Source organism: Phalacrocorax aristotelis, chromosome 8, assembly GCF_949628215.1.
Source record: "Phalacrocorax aristotelis chromosome 8, bGulAri2.1, whole genome shotgun sequence".
In the NCBI taxonomy this organism is placed as follows: domain Eukaryota; kingdom Metazoa; phylum Chordata; class Aves; order Suliformes; family Phalacrocoracidae; genus Phalacrocorax; species Phalacrocorax aristotelis.
Genome location: NC_134283.1, coordinates 3,446,737 through 3,459,980, shown reverse-complemented (window position 1 = coordinate 3,459,980; position 13,244 = coordinate 3,446,737). Strand labels below are relative to the sequence as shown.

The window sequence follows — 13,244 nt, the reverse complement described above, 5'->3', positions numbered from 1 at the left end:
GTCCCTTGAGCACCGAAGGGCGATGTGCATTGCTGGCTTTTCTCACAGCCCCACTGGTGGCTCTGCCTCTCTCATCTCTCCCCTGCCACCCACCTAATGTGTTTTAACCTGTAATCAGAAAAATCAGCTGCAGGATATGTTTGTTTTTCTAAACTGGCTCTAGCAAAGAGGTAGAAACGTGCCTCCAAAGAGAGTTTCTCTTTCTTCTGAGCCGCATCTACATGTGAAACCTGTGTTACTTTTCCACCAACCCTTAAAGGAAGGCTCAAACAATCCCTAAATGCAACCAAATTACGGTGTCTTGCTGAACGGCTGTTTTCAGCCAACGTGCCAGAGACCCCATGTATGTTCTCCTACCCAGCCCCAGCTCGGGGGCGACGCACGTCACCCTGAAGCCCTTTCCAGTGCCCACCTCACTTTTGCATTGCCCTGGACCAGGGACGGGTACCTGGTCACGGCGTCTCCACCACGGGGTTTGCAAGTGAAGTGGGGCACAAATTCTTAAAATGGGGTTGCCTACATTTGCCTAACCATGTCTTCTGTTGACACAGGGTCTAACTTAAAGACAGACCTAGCTTTAAGCCAGGGTATGCTGGAAGTGTATAACAGGGATGATCTGGATTTACACCAGGTAGCATCTGGCCCATTGGTTTTTATTCTTTCAAGGGTATTTGGGGGAAAATGTACAGAACCACAAAAAATGCTGAAGTCAGAAGGCATTTGGGTTATGCCTCTAGTCCCAGACCTTCACTCTGGAGGGATGAACTGAGGGTTTTTTCTTTCTTTTTTTTTTTTTTAAATTTAAACAAGAGGTCTTTGCACATTTGAAACAATCTGTACAGTTAGCATTGAAGAAAGTGTAATTAGACACTTTGAGAACTGGAAGAAATTAACTCCAACCACGGACCATCACTCAGACTATTACTTAATAATACTTCCCAAATGTGCAAAGTACTTAGTTTTAGAATAACAGGAAAGCAGTATAACTTCTCAGCGAGAGCAAAGGCTTTGGCCCGGGGAGCATGCATGGAAAAGTAGAAAGCCACCATGCTCCAAAGCCAGAAGATGCTTGCCACCTCCCACCACCCGCGGGGTACCAGGGCGCCGGGCCGGGACAAACCTGCTCGGCCATGGGGCCGGGCTGTGAAGGATGCAATTCACGGTCCACGGCCCTGCAGCGCTTGAATGGCTGGAACGGAGTCAATGGGAGCGACCGGCCCGAGGTGCAACGAGCTGCGTGTGAGAAGATCGCCTTCAGTTCCAACATGCCAAGGAAACCGCTGAGAAATTGCTGTTTTCCTTCTTCTCCAGCACCGGGCAGAGCCGTTGACTCACCCCACGCTACAGAGGCCTGGCTAGAAAGAGATTATTGTGATTTCTGCCCGTTTCTTTCCTCACTACAAAAGGCCCCATTCATCTGGGCTAATTTTGAAGGGAGAGCAAGGGGTATCAGTAGCATGAACTGTATCTGGGTGTCTCGACCACATTTCAGCAAGCCACGCTTGTTGGCCAGTCCAACCCGGTGAAATAGATATCTTTCATTTGAAGCTTTTTAGTGGATCGTTTCTCTGATTTTAAACAGAAGTATCTTTTCTGGCCGTGGCAAGTTTAAAAAGTACTGACGAAGCAGGGACAGCCATTTTCATAGCAAAAACAAGAGGCCATTCAAAAAGTGGGGGGGCAAAAAGTTGTTCTCATGGCAGATACATGTTTCTGCGGCTGCAGTTGACCTACCTACCTTTGCCTACCTAAATGCACCCCACGTATATGCAATAAGGCCATGTCCAGAACAGTGAATCTCTTGCCTTATTTCAAAGCGATGAAAAAAATTGAGTTTTTTTTTAAAAAAATACATACATGATGCCTTATATGCTTAACCGCTAGTCTTTGTGGAGCACAACTGGGACTGCCTGTGTGTGTGGGAAGAGCTACAACATAATTGCTTTCAGCAGAATATCACTGTAGTCTATAATTAAAATATATGAGGTTGCCAGTTTCAAAATTTTTAAGTGATTTCATCTGTATTTGGGTGATTATGTCTCTCTGAGCAGCTCATTTAAAATGATACTTCTATTTTCAGCACACAAAATGGTTGCCGGGCAAAAGAGAAAGATAAGTTTGTTCTCTCCTCCTTGCTGTCTCCAAGACAGCATCTAGGGAAGCCTGGAGAGACAGAGCTCAGACTTTAACAGCATGTCCCATCACCGGGGAAATCTGTGGTCAAAGCTGTTCATGAAGTGTCATTCCAGAGATGGAATGGAAGGTGTTGAGAAAGAACACAAAAAAAAAACCAACCCAGAAAGAAAGACAAAAAAAAAACCTAACAGAAAAATTTGGCACCTCCTAAATCACAGTGACAATTTCAGCACAGTGTTTACACAGGGTGGTCAATGAAATTGCCTGAGACTGATTATACCCACATGCCACTTGCCAGGCAACAAGGATGTCCCGCAGTGTCGGAAACCAAACAGGAGGAAACCCGTGCCAGTGGCAATCACCATCAGCGCGACAGCATCGGGGCCGGGACTGCTTTCCCCCCAGCCTCAATAAGTGGAAGGAGCAGTAGGAAGAGGGACATTTCGGTCCTCCCCGCCACTCAGCCATGATCGTGTGAAGGGAGGCTTTTGAGGCCACCATTGATGAGGAGTCCTGCAAGGTGGTTTTAGGGTATCCTCAAGTTTTGATAAAATAAACCTGCATGGTCATGAAGCCCCTCTGCAACTTCTTCTGCAGCTGGGATCCATGGGATCAGCTGGGGCATCATTTGCTCCGTCCCTGGTCCTCTCCTAAAGCCCTCATGGTCTGTTTGCAGGCAGACCTGTGCTGAAACTCAGGCAAAAGTGGAGGGCCCTCAGCTGCATCCCATCTTCCTTAGGAAAAACGGCAGGGGAATATTGTGGTCCCATCTTAAGGAGAATAACTCAGAGCATGTCTGCCCCCACAAAGTGTCCCAGATTACCACGAGTGGGAGGTGGCCCTTTTCTCAAGCCCACTGTAGTGCCCCTAGAAGCCTTTCTCTCACTTCTGGTCTTTCTCCAAGGTAACTTCTGTCTTTAAGAAGACGTCTCTTCCCCAGGAGGCTGGATGGCTCCTCACAGTGGCACAGACCCATGATATCAAGCATGGCTAGTTTGGGTGGGATTAATCTCCCCAGAAAGCTTTTAACTCTGAGGTTGTCCTTTTGCTGGGAGCTGTTGCAGCATCAGTTACTGGTGGGCTGCAGTGTCCCTGCAGGAGTAAATGAGCCCCATCCCTTGTCAAAGGAAAAGATGCAAGTGCTGACATAATGGAAGGGCTCAAAAAATGGAGACCAAATAACACAGTTAACATACGTGACTGTGTACAACTGTCTCCAGCAGAACAAGGGCTCTGTGCTCACCGCAGCTGGTCACTTCACCTGGTGGCAGGGCCAGAGCAGGCGATGCAGACACCTAATTACCTTGCCAGGGCTCTGTTGCTCTTAAAAAATAGGAGAAAGAGCAAGAGACAAACCCTCTGGAGGACAGTTCTGAGCAAGAGAGGACAGTACAAGAGTGCTGACTGCAACGTGCGACAGCTTTCAGGACATCCTGATGACACGGATACATCCGGAATAAATTCTGTGCACATTCTAGTCACTCATGGGCTTTGGCTTTGGAAATGTCTTGATTTTGTGGCTTTCAGCTGAGCAATAAAGACTTGCTCAGCTCCCTTTGACAGCTGCCAAGGCCAGCCATGCCTCAGCGCTGCCGGGTAGCATCCTCTTCCCCGTGCAGGAGGGATGCAGGCTCACGAGCTGTTAAAGGTATGCGCAGCACACAGCGTTTTTGATCAAAATAAGTAATATAAGAAGGCAAAGACGATAGCACTGCTGTTATAATTGTAATGAGTCACAAATGCTATTTTGATGGTTTTCTTTGAAAGAAATACACAAAACCCAAGCGATTTAATTAAAGATCTTCAAGGCTTTGTAATCAGCATGGCCACAAATGAAGGCAAGTCTACTTTCATGTGGCAGAATACATCAGTAGTTTTCCCATTAAAACAAAAAGAAAGAAGAGAAAAAGACATTTTAAAGAGTTTTGTTTATAACAATACTAGGACACAACATGAAGGACCTCTATCCCCCATGTGAGAGAAAGACTGTGATCAGCTTAGATAAAGCACAGAGGGTTCCGGGGGTTTTTTAATGGCTTATGAATGTGTGCATTACATTACACATGTCTGCTTAGCACTGAGCACATCTCCCAGGAGTCCTTTGGCAAATGCATTTGGGAACAAGAAAAGGAAGACACTCCCAGAGAGTCAAAGATGCGGACAGGTAGCTAGAAACATTCACCCAACTCAATTGCTGAAGCTCTCTCTGAGCTTTTTCAGAACAGATGCCCAAAGGCTAGGACACAGAAGCAGCCTTTGAAGCTATTGAGATCTTTAAACCAAAGAAATAGGATGGGTCACTCATCAAAGAATTTTTATTTTTAGCAAGAAAGCGCAGAGAAAGTGAACATTTTTGACCTAAGTGTGCCGGGGGCTCTGACCACCTGGGACCGATCTGCTTGGAGGAGCAGGAAACACTGTGAGGCTCGACCTGATAGAAATAGCTACCGTTTCCTTTGCATCATATCACCACCTTGCCTGTGAGGTGCACACGATCCCGCCTGCATCCAAGATTTGCTGCAAAACATCAGGGAAATGGTGAGAGGGCAGATTAATCCCGTTTACTCTGGAGAAGCCCATGATTAATGCAACTTGGATGGTGCTGTAGGAAGGGGGATGGCTTAAAAAGATGGAAGGAAGTCTGTGGCTGTCCTTACTTGATACTATATATGGTATTTGGTCAGTTCTGCTTTAGAAGATGCAGCCAGAATTGCATTTTTACTGTATTTCTTTCTGAAGCAGAAAAAAGGTCAAATAACTTCACTGCGCTTAAAGAGCCTGTGGTGATGGATAGTGCTCCGAGTGGCAGATGCTAAGTTTCGAGCCCTGGGAGCACTCATGGGGGCTGCTACAGGGGCTACGCTCCCCCCGCCCTCTGCCAGACCAGTGAGCCCTTAGGCTGGGTTGGCTGTCTGCTCCTACTCCCTTGGGACTCTCCTCCGCCCCGATTTTGACCCGTATGGACAGGCTCAGTGGGGAACTGTGTTGGGTTTGACATATGAACCCTCTGGACCAAAGCTGTGGTGTCTGCGGGGGGGGACAGCCCTGGGCTGGCAGGAGCCAGGGCTCTGAGGAAGGAAAGGGTCTACCAAAGAGGTTACTCATAGGTGATGAGACAACTGATGGCCATGGACCGACAGAGAAGGAACGTGTGGGACAACGGGGCAACCAGCAAGAAGTGAGTCTCTGTCTACCTTGGAGAAGTCCCAGGGGATCACAGCTCCTTCCTTGTCCCGTCCCACTGCCAAGAAAGTCATAAGCTCACCTTTATCCTCAGCCCCCTGAAATCTCAGTGCTCCTTTCAGCCTGCCTTTTAGCTCAGGCTCATCTCATGTGACAGGGCTTTGCTAGCAGGTCTACCATTTATTCCCACTGAACTGGCCACCCCTGGATGGTTTCTCAGGGCTAGGGCCATCTAGTTGACCCAGCTCCTCTCCAGCAGCCCTCAGTTAGGGTCCAAAGCATCTGGGGGCTGCATTTTTTGCAAAGCCTGGCAGCCCTTTCCTTCTCTGATCCAACCGGCACTGATAACCACCGCTGCTGAAAGTGCAGGAACATCCCCCCTTCCCTCCACTCCCCTTTTACATCTGCTCTACATTTGCATCTCAGAAATTAGAGAACTTAGTTATGCGGAATTACATAGCTTGGGCTGCAGTATGGAATTGATTGGGTATTCAAGCTAAATAAGACGAGTTTAAAGATCTTTCCAGGAAATTGAGTGGAACACCCAAACTGACATTCGGTATTAAATATTATATTTGTGCAGTTGCTCTTTATAGCCCGTTGGCATTGAACATCTGGGAGCACGATTTATAGCATACAGAAACTGAATACCTGCTCAAAATTATGCTCATCAGAGCTCAGAAATTAAAATATTACTGTGTACACTCTGAGCCAGTCCATTCCTAAAAGGTAGGGCTATTAAAATATGATTAGTTGAGCCATATCTGGTCTCAGAAATGTCATACACCATTACAACTGAAAAGACCTTGATGCAATACTATTGGCAAAGTCCGCTGCTTGATCAGCAGCAAGATGCCAAAGAATGAACCTTGCAAATACTTGCCCCAGCTCCGGGAGGGAAATTAAAAAGAGAAAGGGGTGTTGGAGCTCTTGGCTGTACAGATTGGGGTGGCTTTGGGCTCTTCCTTATGGCAGGCAAAAGCTGAAATCTTGCGTGGTTTTTTTTTCTGATGTGGAAAGAGCCCCGCTACCCTTTGCTGCCTTGAGTGCATGTTGCCTCTTTATCATCACCCGGGACAGAGGTGGGGATCGTCCCCTGCCACAGCCCCATCCCAGTCCCCAGCAATCGCAGCTCCCCATCCCCAACGTGTTCACGTTTCCAAAAGCGCGCACTTCATGGGTGGTCGGGATAACGTTTCCCCCCTTGCCGGAGAATAAAATCCAAACAACAACCACAGAAAACCTGCAGGGACTGGGTTCAGGTTGGGGTAATTATGATCTTCTTCCGCTTCTTGCAACACAGTGAGATATATATACATATACATATATATATTTATATATGTATAAAAAATCCTTTGCAACATATGATCGTCTCTCCTAATGAGGCAGATTGACCTAATCAGGTCAGCATTGCACAACGTTAATCACTGTAAGCCTTTCTGTGCCGAAACCTCTGCAAGGGCGAATCACCCCACGGGCAGTGCTCAACCAAGAGGGGCTTGGCGCTGGGTGCCCCATCCCCAGCATCCACGGGCAGAGCCCTCCAGGCCTGGGCTGCTCTCAGATGCAGGAGAAACCTCCCCTGGGGCTGGCCAAGGGGTTCAAGGCAATCGCCTGCCCTGGAAAAGTCAGTCCGAGGCATTGATCGGTTGGTGCAATTACAACAGCAACTAAATCCCCCAGAGCCAGCCCTTGTTCTCTGTAATTGAAGACATTTCCCATAGGCGGGTGGCATAGGTTTTTTTTTTTTAGCATGGCTGCACTAAACCAGACATCGGAGTAAAATGCAGTTTTGCCAAAAAAACAAGGCAGAAATGCGTGGGTTGGATTTTTGGTTTTTTGAAAGGTCTCAGGACAGAGGCCAGGCAAGGTCCCAGCCCCGGTGCCCCCATTTTGCTGCTCTCTGTCTGCCCTACACCACGCAGAAATCCCCCCTAAAGCCGAGGCTGTGCTGCATGCCCCGGCCTGGCGGGAGCTGCCGCTCCCTGGCTTTGTCAGGGCTTATTACTCCGTGTTTTCACACTTATCCCCAAGGTGTTGAACTCGCCCTGAAGGTTAATTAGTAATTTATTGCGCTGTCATCAGTTTGAGGCTACTAATGGCTTCAATTTAGCCCCAGGGCTTTTAGCTTTTTTTCTTTTTTTTTAGTTCCTTTTTTTTTGCTCCCTTCCTTTCCTCCTGCCTGCTTTGGAGGAGCTGGGAATTACAGTATCTACTCAGAAAAACACCTAGAAATAAGGTCCAAAGGGGTAGCTGAAGCTGCTCCCTCCCCAGCTCCAGGGGTGGACGCCAGTGATCCTGTACCCCTGGCCTGATTTGCAAAGAAGCAATTTAAAGCAATTTACACAGAACTGCAAAGCTGAGGGTGTTTTGGGGTGCTCCTAAATGCCCAGCGTGAAGCAACGGCCTTTGGACAGCTTTTTCCAAGGCAAGGTGGCCACGGAGCACAGACCTTGGGCCAAATGGTGCTGCGTGAGCTGTCTCTGTGGTCAGCGTCCCCCCTCTCCCCTCACAGGCCACAAAATCATCTTGGCTGGAGAAACCTAAACCAGCTTCACTCGCAGTGAGACATCTGTGAGCGGGCAGAGGGCAGCCCCCGAGGAGGACGCACCGAGCCCGTCGCCCCAGCGTCTGGGTGCCTGGTTTTTGCATGCATGGCTGCAGGGCTTGGCTGGCTTAGCAAAGAGCTGTGGTTTGATCCAGCGAGGACTGGGGTTGGGGGACTCTGGGGAATGGAGCTATCTTGCCCTTCCTGTAACGCACCTCCAGCATGCCTCAGTTTCCCCATGATGCAGTGGATGTGCAGCCCACCTCGTCCAGGCGCACATGCAGCCCACTGCCAATCTGACTAGCAAACAGCTCCCCCCAAAAGCCACCCACCTGCCCCAAAAGCCCTCCACCCCTCCCGGATGGGACCAAGATCCTGTCCCATCAGCAAACCCTCTTCATCCTGCCTTTAGATGCTTCCCTGGGGCTTTTGCGTGCCCAGCATGGGCATGGGAAGAAGATACAGTACAGGGTTGCGTCCCCTGCTGCGTCCCCCCGCATCCCCATCAGCCCTATCTTGCCTGTTGCAAAACAACCACGCACCGAATTTTTGGAAAATAACCACATTTCCTGTGTTTATACAGACCGTTAGGTAAACCGGCCACGGGGAGGTGGGGGCGAAGGCATGCGAGGTGCCGGTGAGGTCCGGCCAGGGTGGATGTCTCAGCGTTGCAGCCTGCTTCCAGGGCGGGAAAGGACGGCTGGGATGGAAGCGTCCCATCGGGGCTGAGCCACGCGGGGTGTGGGGACAGGCAGCGCCGGGGGGGCCTCGCCACCACCAGCCCTTCCCTGCACGGGCGCTGGGGACACGGGGACAGCGATAGCACGGCTGCATCTGGGTATTTCTGGGTGCTGGGCTACCAGCGCATCCTCACCAGGGATTCATGGAAGAGAGGGATTGGGAGAAGGGGAATGGGACAATTTTAGGAAAAAAGGAAAGAAATAGGTCTCATCAAGAATACAGAAGGCTTTTTTTTTTCAGGTAAAAGGCTGCAACAAATCCCTTGCAATGTTCTAGGGCACGATACGGCGGCAGAGCCCAGACCCAGAGGGGAGCAGGGGCAGCGGGATGCCTGCGGCCCGCCCAGCCGCAGGACCTGTGCTGGGGCTGAGGGCTGAGCCCGTTTGGGGAGGAAGGTGCATTTCTTGAAACCGTGTGATCTGACTGTCAGCTGGAAAGGAAAAAGGTATGGACACTTCTTTGGATTTTGATTTTAAAAGAAAAAAAAAACCCTATATTTAGCTTTCACGTTCAGACGTAGCACGTGGATTCCTAGAGTAACATCTGCTATCCCCCTCCCCTGTTTAATTTACGGCCGTTAACTTTAGGGCTAAGGACAGTTTATGGAAAAAAACACCTGCTTTCCCTTACTCCCAGGGCAAGGGTGGAATTTTCTCTGACTCTGCATCCTAAATAAAGCTCCGTTCCAGGCCCCGATGATTCATAGCGTGGCTCATGCACACATGCCTTATGTTAGGGGGCCCTGTCAAGATGCTCATGCCCCTTTTGAGTTCGAGGACTTGAGCAAGGGCTTTGCACACAGCTCATTTATACACATCACCGAGGATTTCTGCAGAGCCCAGGGGAAACCTGAGCCCTGGGACTGGCCGCCCTGGTGTTGGGGTATGGCCATGCCACGTGCCAACCTCTTGCAGAAAGGCGTGGGGAGCTCTGTCTACGCTGGGGTCGCTGGAAGCCCAGTAAGGCCACCCAGTTCTGGCTGCCAGCCTGGTCTTGCTACATCCCACACCTATCCCAGCAGGCTCCATCCTTCCTATTGCTTCTCCAAATGCACCTTATACACTCATCCTGCTCAGGCCAGCCCTTGCTTTGCTTTCTCAGCAAGGCAGTATCTCAGGCCTTTGACGCAGATCCCTGGCTCTGTTTCTGTCATTATAAAAGATTGTCTTTCCGTGATGGAGCTTTCACTCATGGATGCTTGTCAAGGGAAAAAAAAAATAAAAAAGGAAAAAAAAAATAAAAATGAGAATTGTTGGCAGCGAACGGAAGATAAAACCTGGACGCTCATCCAAGCTTGTATTTGAAAACTGATAGCCAGCACTCACGCGGCACGCAAAGACCCCCCACGTAGCAAACCACCCCTCGTCCAGAGCACCGTGCGGCATGCAGGGCTGGAGCCCAGGGGAGGCTTCGCCCCCCTCCAGCAGCCACGCCACGCCACGCCACGCCACGCCACGCACCCCCACGTCAGCACGAGGGGAGGTTTGCTGTTTCCTATGCATTTTTAAAAGGGGGAGCAAAGCAAGGTGGTGTTGGTGTTGGTGGGGAGAAGCCTATGACTAATCTTGTAACCCTTCCTTTTAGTGTTTAAGAGAACCTAAGTCTGTTTACAATAAAACAGAGTGATATTTTTCATCCTTCCAAATGGAACAAGGGTTATATAAACAAAGTAACCTCAGACACAGCAAACACCTGTTGAAGGGAACCGGCTTGAAAAGACACGCAAAACCTATCTGTCTATCTATCAAGGCCTCCCGTTGACTTCTGGTCAAGTTCAAGCTGAAGTGCACGGCAGAGATCTGCTGATTGGGGGAAGGCTGAGATAAGCAAAAGCATTAGCAAATGCCCATGGTTTTTGCTTGGGAGGTTAGTGAAGGAGCAAGGAAGAGCTTTCTACTTCTTGAAACCAAGGAGTTTAGGTCTGCACGTTCCTAGATAACTTCTCAACCGGATTGGACCAGTTTTCCCTGTTCTCTGGTATCTCACTTCCAAGAAAAAGCCCCAGATTGGGAGGTTACGGAATAACCTGTCACAAATCTCCCGGTCTTCCTTCTACACTTTGGCTCAAGTTTCAGTCCTGCACCAAAACAAGTTGGCTTTAATTTCTTCCAAACTGCTGTGGTTTTGACTTTTCCACAAACTAAAAAAATTGAACACAACCGTGTTCACATAACCCTACAGGCTGGGTTTGAAGTCGTTAAGTCCTTTGGCTTCAGCAGTGTCTTGTGGTGGTGAGTCCCACGGATTAATTATGCATTTCTTACTACATTATGAGGTTCATCATATCTTTACTAATTACCAACCTAAGGTAACTAAATGAGTCATGGTATAAACTTTTATTTCGCATTTTTTTCACAAAGGTTTGTCAAAACTGCCCAGCTCCTTGAGCAGATCCATGCCAGGGAAGTCCTACACCCGTGAGCCAGCCATGGCTTTAGAACGAGCTCTGAAGCAACGCAGAGATGAAAGATACCCAAGTCTTGGTTTGGTCTGTTGTGCTGGCAGCACCTCTGAACATCCCTGTGTCTTGGGGCCCTGCTGGGAGGACGCACCAGGAGATATGCCAGGTTTCAGCCACTCTGGTGGTGCTTCCAGACTCGTTGGAAGCTAAGGCCCCAGGGGACCACAGCAGCACCAGAACTGGAGCCATAGAAGACCACTTTCCTGCAGTCCTGCCACCGGATCAGGCCCATAGCCCAGGGCAGCCAACAGCTGGGTGTTTTATTAGGGTTTGGTATCTTCCCCTGAAATGCAGAAGACATTAGTAGTAGGTGTGCTTGATGACTCGTTTTATTGTGTCGTTTGATTGATTTGAAGAAATGAGCACAGGATTTTCCAAAACGGAACTGGGGGAAGGCGTGTCATCCTCCAGAAGCAATTCCCCTCTCCGCCGAGAAGTGATATTCCCCATGAGCTGCAAGGACAGGAATTTCCAAAACTATTGTTCAAAACCATGACAATTCCATCCTCATTATAACTTTTTTCCTTTTCCCACCCCTCCAAGAGCAAGGCAAAGAAATATTAGCTATTCCAGCACACCACAAAGCAGATTTCTCAGCTTGCATAAATCAGCGTAACTCCACTGATGCCATGGAGGCACGCCTATTCAGCAACCTGGTCTCCTATTTCTTATATCTCGGATTTTGGCAGGCTTCGCTGGCCGAGGATGAGGAAGGCTCCAGCAAAACACAAACTACCTGTTTACCTGACATCCCCCACCCCAGTGGACGAACCGATGTCGCAGGACCACGTGCATCGGAAACACGGCTGATGAAGCGCAAAGGAAAACATCGTCTTCCGCTGTGTGCGCACGGTTGTAATTCTTCCAAAAGCTTTGCTTAAAAAACATTTTTCCACCTGTAATGAGAGAGGCTGTCTTGCTTTGCCTGGGCTCTGGAAGTGCGTGCTGACAGGCTGTGTGTAATGTCATCTCCCTGCTCTAAACCCCGTTCCAAGCTCAGAAATCCAGCGGGATGGATGGAGGACTGCTCCGGTGCAAGGGGGAGGAAGGTTATTACATAAATTTTTTTAAGGGGGTTGGTTTTGGTCCTAACCTCACAAATAGGTTGACACAGATGATTAATAATCCACATGATTTAAGGTCAAGTAGTCCGTCAGACCAGCAAATAAATATCTGTGGTCACTTGGTGCCCAGTTCACCATCTAACCACAGCAATCTCTGCACTCACTTCACATAATGTCCAAGCTTATGCTTCATACATATCCGTAATTGATATATATTATCAAATTAATACTCACAACCTATTTGGGTCCAAAAATAAGATGAATTAAAGGTTAGAAAATATATACTAGGTTGTTGTACTGTTTCTCTGTGAAGTGTCATCTCCACGTTAAGAAGAGGTGCTCCCAGAGGGATCCTCGCTGGCTGCTGAGCCGTGCCCCGGCACAGGGGCTGCTGCGTCGTATCAGCTCCTCCAAGCACATCTGGCAAACTGAGGTGCTGTCACCCTCAGTCTTGTTTTCCGGCTGACACAAGTCTGAATCAATGGGAATAATGAGACATAGTGAGAACGGCGTTAAGAGTTGGTACCCAACTTTAGCTGTAAATCTTTAAGTCTTTAAAGTCTCAGCTCCTCCCAGTCACACCATCTATATTGGACTGGTGCTGAAGTCACAGCAGTCCTTTGCATGATCTTTCTACTGCTTGGTTTCACACATCTTCCATGTGTCATACAGTAAACCTCTTCACCTGCCTGGTTTCTGTACCTTTTTGTAGACCAGATCAAGGAGATAGATCCTTGGAAATGGTGACTTCTTCCAAAATCCACCTTTTCCAGCCTTTCCAGGCCCTGCTGCACCTCCCAGGCTTTGCATGAGATTGCTCTGCCGTTCGTCGCTGCCTACTGAGCCTGTGCTCAGCGCACAGGACTGAAACGCAGTATTTCACCAAGACTCTCATTACTTTGAGGTATCAAGCCTTGCCACAAACATCTCTTCTTAATTTGCACCTGGATCTCTTATTTACCAAGACAGCAGTATCTAATAAGCAAATAATGGTAATTTTGTTTCCTAGCACCACACGTGGGACACGCTTTCTGCCCTGTTTCTTGGGGTTTTTTGGGTTAGCAGTCCTTTGCTGTGAAACTCTTCATGTTGGAAAGGAGACAGTAAGTCA

The 13,244-nt window shown here is 48.8% G+C and overlaps 1 long non-coding RNA gene across 2 annotated transcripts in view; it reads left to right on the top strand.

The window, feature by feature from the left end:
• LOC142060892 (uncharacterized) overlaps positions 1 to 12,402 on the top strand; it is a 32,381-nt gene extending 19,979 nt beyond the window's left edge. The window contains exons 3-4 of one of the 2 annotated variants that reach the window (XR_012661970.1): positions 8,885 to 9,053; positions 10,969 to 12,402. This is a non-coding gene — a long non-coding RNA (uncharacterized LOC142060892). Of the gene's footprint in view, positions 1 to 8,848; positions 9,054 to 10,968 lie in introns of both variants that reach the window. The other variant, XR_012661969.1, reaches the window with a different exon arrangement.
• The last annotated feature ends 842 nt before the right edge of the window (positions 12,403 to 13,244 follow it).